The sequence below is a fragment of the Ambystoma mexicanum genome, chromosome 2p, assembly GCF_040938575.1.
Source record: "Ambystoma mexicanum isolate Mex_15411 chromosome 2p, UKY_AmexF1_1, whole genome shotgun sequence".
Taxonomy (NCBI): domain Eukaryota; kingdom Metazoa; phylum Chordata; class Amphibia; order Caudata; family Ambystomatidae; genus Ambystoma; species Ambystoma mexicanum.
In genome coordinates, this window is record NC_090923.1 from 525,489,750 (window position 1) to 525,497,190 (window position 7,441).

At 42.0% G+C, this 7,441-nt stretch overlaps 1 long non-coding RNA gene across 1 annotated transcript; it reads left to right on the forward strand.

The window, feature by feature from the left end:
* Positions 1 to 507: 507 nt before the first annotated feature.
* On the forward strand, positions 508 to 1,401 carry LOC138565896 (uncharacterized). Its single transcript, XR_011301688.1, has 3 exons — positions 508 to 572; positions 1,125 to 1,226; positions 1,329 to 1,401. It is a non-coding gene; the product is annotated as an uncharacterized lncRNA (long non-coding RNA).
* Positions 1,402 to 7,441: the final 6,040 nt, after the last annotated feature.

Consider the following 7,441-nt stretch of genomic DNA (forward strand, 5'->3'; position numbering starts at 1 on the left):
GCTTTGTCCATTACAATGCATTGCCGGTACATCACCACAACTCCCATCACACCTTGGGAGTAGACGCGTCACACCCATATAGCCCACTTGTGAGTAGACTCAGAATTCAAGTGCAGTCCTTTGGACCACACTGAGCAGCGGCACCCACACGCGCAATACAGATGGACAAAACTGTACACAAATACAATTACTGTTAGCCCTATTTACAGGTTTTGTCCGCCACTGTGTATTGCCGCAACGTTACTACAACCCCCATTATTATATTTTGGGTTTATGTGCAGCTCACCCACGTAGCTTCAATGAACTACAACATCCATCACTTTTGAGTATAATTTGTAGTCTTCAACCCACACCTGACCATGTATGGACACGGTCTACATATACGAATACCAAGATGGGGTAGCCAGCGAGGCAACTTCATTTCCCATCAGCCTTGTGGAAACGTATAGTCCTGTGCTCGCACGTGACCACAAATGATCACTGTTCATATATATGAGCACCAAGATGGTGGGGGCTAGCGCGACTACTCCACAGGCAGCCCGTGTTTGAGAGAGAACACCTTGCGTTTGCAGGTAAGATACTACAATATCCTTTAGGAAACACTTGTGCGAATCGGGGCACTCATGGCCAGAGCACATAACTTTTGCTTAGCCACCCGAACCGCTCGTGCAGCACACAACCAGTATTTGGCATTAGTCAAGCGCTATTAGGCTGAATCCAATTATGTAAATCCATCCTGCAACGAGCGCTACACGCACGAAATGCAATTTGTCAGCCACAATGGCCAACATTGGGTAACAGTCAAGTGACTTTTGGGCAACAGTCAAGTGTTATTAGGCTGAATTAAATTATGAAAACCCATACTGCAACGAGCGCAACGCGCACGAAATGCAAAAAAGTAAAAGGTTTAGCCACAATGGAATGCAAACATGTTTGTGCAACATTTAAGTGCCAGTATACTTAACCTAATTATGTAAGTCTATTTTGCAACGAGTGCTACGCGCACGAAATGCAATGTTTTAATCACAATAGACTTTCATCCGTGCCCGTTAATGCCCGTGCTTTTCCCTCTTGGCACTCGAGACTCAAGATTAAACTCCCTGATTTTGGCTTTCACCCCACAGAGGTACCCAAATACAAATCATGAAGAGGACTGGACATAATTGAATATCCAGCACCCAGACCTAGTATCCACAGAGCCTGATACGTGGGACCCCACTTTATAGGTACTATATTACAATATGAATAAAATCTGTATATTCGAGTACTGGCAACAATTTGTATAATAATTGGCACAGTATAAAACATACCAAGATATCTGTTCACAGGTTGTTCACGCAGGAAGTCACCAAGAACATAGGTGTATCCGGCACGACCAGAGAACAGAAAGTATAACCACAGGTAATACCTCCCCATCTGCATGGTAGTTCCTACATTGAATATTGTCCATTTTTGTAACCCAACAGGGATCGGGACACAAGCAAAAATGCCCGTGGGTAACCCGAAGAACCTCTCATAACCCTCCAAATGTGGAGAAATGTGAAGAAATCATGTTGTCAATGAGAATGTAAGATTCTCCGTCCTGAAGAAGGCGGCTAGCCACAAAGACCGCTGAAACCGGTTGCCTATTTTTAAGAGTTGATAGGCTGATGATCACAACTCCGAGAACCTACATACGTTTGAGGAGAGGGCTTGAGTAACCAAAATACATCATTTTAACCCTATCAAAACAGTATGAAGTCACCTTACTGATTGATGGAAAATGTCTTTTTATTTTTTATTTATTTATTTATTGTGATAAGTTTATAAACTTTACACAAAATACAAATATAAATATCTTATGAGCATAAAAGTACAAATAAAAATCGCATTAATCATAATTTTTTTTTAAAAGACAGTAAACAGCAAATATATAACACATAATTTACCTGTGCAGCCAATCCTATCTACAGATTATTCAATTGAAAATTATTACTTAAAATGTTATGTCCAGCCTGCCTTCAATTCTCAGCCAGATGGTATACAGAGCGATCAGCAGGCGCTTACTGTTAGTATTAACACAGTGATTCCAGAACAGATCATCCTTAATGTAGTTCCTAGAATGGACAAAGCCATCCAGTAGAGGGATAAAAGTGCTCGCCATCTCAGGGCATTTAGTCAAAAGATGCTTTGCTGTCTCCAGCTGATCTTGAGCTTTACATAATCGGCATGTTCGCAAATTGGCAGCCAACTTAATTTGTCTTCCTGTGACCATCCTTGTGGGGAGTTGTCTTTTAAGTTGTTCAGTTGACCATCCGATCAAAACATTTTTCTTAATTATAAGACACATAGATAGGAGGCGGTAAGAATAAATAAAAAACACCGACCCCCACAAAATGTGCACCTATCACCTAGATTGAGGAAATTAGTGAGAGAGCTGAGGGCAAGGATTCCCATAGCCCTTGTAGGCGGCACATCATCGCCAACCAGGCACGGATGTGCTATACTACGGGGGCATGTGTTATTCATACGCAGGGCAAGAAAGTTATCATTAGGGACTTAGACCTAGAAATAAATATATTTTTTAACAAAACAACTACTGTCCATTTTGTTTTATAATTGATGTGGATGTCCGCAATGCGGTTGACGATGGGTGGACTGTCAGCAGGAATATACTGGCCTTGGGTACAACATACTTGACATGTTGGCCTACCCATTAGCATTGGTGCCCCAAGGTGTGTGATATGACATTGGGCTTAGGGGGACTCACCAGCCTCATTGGATGTGACATCTCCAGCCTCCACATCTCCAACTACCTTGATCGCCTCCAGGTGCATTATGCTGCTGCAGGTTTCCTCCCAGGCCAGCAGTTTTATTGGTGATGGTGGTCCCCCTCCTGTGGCCGTGCCATGGGCACGCTGTGCGTCAAGGAGATTCCGCACACAGAGACCTAGATCATCCCACCTCTTGCGGCAATCCCTAACTATTCTGGGGGTTGGCCCCACTGCTGACACCTTCCGGACGACCTCCTCCTTGATGGCGTTCTTCCTCAATTGGGTTTGGCGCCGTAGGTCATTGCAGAAGACTTCTGCAAAGTTCTCAACCAGTGTGTCCGCCAACATGTTCAGTTCAGCTTCACTGAATCTAGGCTTGCGCCTCCGTGCAGCAGGTTTCCTTGAGGACATGTCTGTGTAGGTTTTTCAGTGCTCAGGATATGCCTCTGACTCCTGTGTACTGAGGATTGCAATGGATTGTTTTTTTTTAATGGCCGCCGGTACATTTCCTGTTCCAGCGATCACGTTATTTCTGGTCACGTTAATACCGGTACCGGTAAAAGTGATGCCAGTAGGTCCAGATGCACGGAGCCAGAATCGGAGTCGGGGTCAGTGAGGATGCCGGTATGGGGGGTTTTGGAGGCGTTTGATGATGTTACTGGCATGCCGGTGCTACCGTTTCCAGCATGCCGGTATGCGCATGCACGCTGACTTGGAATCAACCGTTGATTCCGGCAGCAGTGTCACATGGACACAGTAGCACCGGCATGCCGGTAATTCCGATTTTTTACTGGGAAACTTGTAATGAGGCCCTATGACACTGTGTCTACTTTATTAGTATCTGGGGAGAGTAGGGTATCTGGTATTTGTTACATCTACAAATAAATATAGCATATGTGCTTTCAGGCTTAGAGCCCTGATCCTATTAAAATGTGGGAAAAATCGATAGTGTTTCTGTAGTTTTCTGATGGGTAATTAATGTTGTATAATGATAAAAGAAGTGGTTGTCAGATCCCCTAGGGCTGCGCCATTAATGTGATATTTTATGGTGCTAAGGTAAATTGAGGGCTGCTGCATTGGAGGTGACCATTTGATTTATCGACTAGGATACATTTTGAATGTTGATACTACATGAGCTCTCTGCAACGGCTCTATATCAAGCTCAGAAAGTCTAGACTGCACTATTTGGCAAGAATACATGATTCAATTATTGATGGGTTTTTTGTCTTGATCAAAGCTTGGGCGAAACTGATGGCAATACAGTCGACATCTTTTTCACCTTTACTAACACACACACACAGTGCATGGAGTTTTCAAAGGATATGTTTTTTTCTTGTTTGAACTTTTGATTAAAGAAATTATAAGCAATATACGTATTAATTGAGTAGTGAGTATTTGCTAGAGGAGAGCTACATTTTGAGTTAAACTGATTGAATATATGCTGTAGGTTTCAACCTTTTTGGACAAGATTGCAGTGAGGCAGAGGGAATCATTAGATGCTGTTCTGTTTTTGATGTTTATCTGTTTTGTAATTTTTGCTTTATGATATATGTTTTGTATTATTTTTTTGAAAACATCAATACAATAATTTGATTACAAAATGAAGAAGCAGGGAGTTTGCTTTTCAGATTTAAATGGGTGGTAAGATCCAGAGGGAGAGGGAGAGGGCTTAAACAGAATCTGCTCATCCATGATATTTTGGATGGGCGGTTTTGGCTAACTAGCTGATCTGTGAAGCTGAAGTTTAGTATGATGAAAGAGCTGAATCGCGGTTTCCAGGTAGGTGGGAGCCAGGCTGTTAATGCATGTAAATGTGATGTAAAGTACTTTAGGCAAAAAATGTGTTTAACTGGTTGCCAGTGAAGTTCACTTAAAAAGGAGCAATTGTCAGATTTTCATAAATGACAATGATGAGTTGCACAGGAAATGGTGAGCATGTATTATGCACACAGTGATTAAGGTGATGGGTAAGTTATTGTAACTATACAATTTTAAATAATCATGTCTTGAGGGCACAGTAAGTGATGGGCAGTTTATCTGTGACACAACAACTAATGGATAACCATTATATGCATATTAGGACCATGGGAAGTCTTACCAACCAATCAGAAGACCTAAATACAGGTGAAATCTACCGGTGAACACCTTCATACTCCCTGGCCTCTGGCACTTCTCCCCTAGTCTGCCATCTTTTTCAGCCCCCCACCTTGGAGCTCTCACACCTTCCTGATACTACCTGCTGTCCCACGCCCACATCCCTGTCTACTCCATTTACTTTTCCTTAGCTTCTGGTCTGCCTCCTTGGCAGCAGTCTCACTTGCCCACCCATGGCCACCATCAAAATAAAAAATGGACTTGCTGTCTTACCTTTTTTCTGTGTCAGCCATATTTGCTTGTAGTTTTTATTTGGGAAACCTGGAACATACAGTTGGTGCCAATCCAATTTCTCTAATGAAATAGGTATTAGTGCCTTGGGCAAAGACCCTGAAGTACTAATAGTTGTCAGCCCCTTGTTTGGTGGCAAACAAGGCCAGTAACGGCTCTGAGCCCTCGCCAAGGACCTCGTTTCACTCGGGCCTAGCTGAGGCTTGAGCTGGCAGCATTTTAACATCCCTTTCTGCCCCTGAATGCAGGTGATATGTTAAGTAAATAGAGCCCTAGTCATGACCAACCTATTCTTCTGTAACTCATTCTTTTTGGGTCTTACCCAATTCTGAACCCACCAGGTAAAGCTTATTCAGAGTCAGGCAGCCACACGGACACTGGGACATGGCACATGTGGCCATATCTCACCAGTCCTCAAAGCAATGCACTGGCTACCCTTGGAACTCAGAGCTTGCTTTGAGGTATTCTTCATAACACACTGAGGCTGCACAACAAGGGTTGTAATGACCTCAGAATCCTTATTTTCCCATACAACCATGCCAGTAATATAAGTTCCTTCAGTGAGAACCTCCCTAAGAGGCCCAAATTCAAAGACCAGAGACAAAAAGGCCGTTCATGTGTTATCCAGGCCTGGGCATGTTTGCATGGTCCAAGAAAAGCTCTCTGCAGACAAACAACAGATGCAAAAGAAGCCTGAAAATGGCACTCTTTTAATTGACCTTCCCTAATGCAAAGAACCCATTTAGTCATGAACATTGTGTTTTTGTCTTCGATTGCTGCTAATACATAAAAAAAACAAATATATCAATAATTAATAAATGCATTCGTGTATCCTATGGCTCGGGAAATTAAGTGATCACTCAAACATCTGTTTTTTGCCTAGAAAACACAGGTTTGATTTAATCTATAAATTACTGATTTAGCCTTTTACGCTTCTGAATTCAATATATTGAGAACCATTAAAATGGGTAAGAATAATAGCTATTATGACAAAACTTTGATGGAGGGAAATCTGGAATTAATCACTATTATAAGTGTGACATTTTTATGAGTTTATTAAATCAAGTCATTTTGTGGCACAATAACTGATAGGCATGCATTCTGTGACACAGAAGCAGACGGCCAAGGTTTCTAGGGCACATGGACTAATTGGCATATAACTTTCAACGTCAATAATGGGCAGGCATTACAGAGTCGAATGTCAAATGATCAGGCATTATGTCACCCATTGGTGAGCAAGCCTTCTGTGGTACAGAAGATTAAGGTTAGGAATGTTTTATCAGAGTAACTGACATTTATTTTGTTATACAGCAAATGATGGGCAGGCATTCTGTATCAAAGTGACCTACGCATATACCTATTTAGACATTAGTAGGCATATACTCATTTAGAGATTTCTAGGCTGCAGAGAGTTCAAATCACTACAACAAACACAGGAAAGACGAACATATTACTCCAACCCCTCGTTCACTGCACTGGCTTCGGGTGAATATCCGGATAAACTTTAAAAGTATGTGCCTGTTTTTTAAAAGGTTCCAACACCCCACATCAAATCCCCTTGCTGATGTCACATACTTCCCTGCGTTCTTCAAGAGTGAGATTCAAAAGGAGATTGAAGGCTCCGGGGTACAGGAAGGAAACATCAAGTGGACATTCTTTTTTAGTCCCTGCAAATAGAACATGGAACCCTATTCAGATCAGGTAAGTGCAGCAGCATAGAAAGAGCAGGTAGAGCAAGGAAGAGGGTGAAAAGCAGGCAGCCTGAAGACAAGTGCAATATGACAATAAATAATACAATAAAACAACAATACAATAAAACAAGCAATAGGTGCCAGAGACAGATTCTTATAAGTGCCCCGGTTAAGTGAAAAGAGGTCAAGGAAGCAGCCAGAAGGTATGAGGAAAGACAAGGTGGTGGCAAAGCAGTAGAGGTCAACTTTTTCTCTGAACTATAGGTAGTTGTGACAAGCCAGAAGAAGGGCTCGGACCAGACGACATGTTTGAATGTAGTTTTATTTACATTAAAAGAAAATGCCTCACTGATAGTATTATTAACCAAACTAAGCTAAGGTGCTCATCTACAGTCCAAAATGAAATAGTCCTTGGTCTAAACCTATCCACTAAACCGGCCCTATTACTTATCAAAAATGTAAAAGAAAATAGGTTGAGTGCCCTGCACTCTTGCTTCTTCACAAAGGTATTTCTAGTTGTCCCAGTATTCCCTCTTGCGTCTGAATCCAATGGTTAGAAGTAAATAATAGTTCTACTCAAGAAAAACAGTTCTTGACAGTCTATCAAATGTT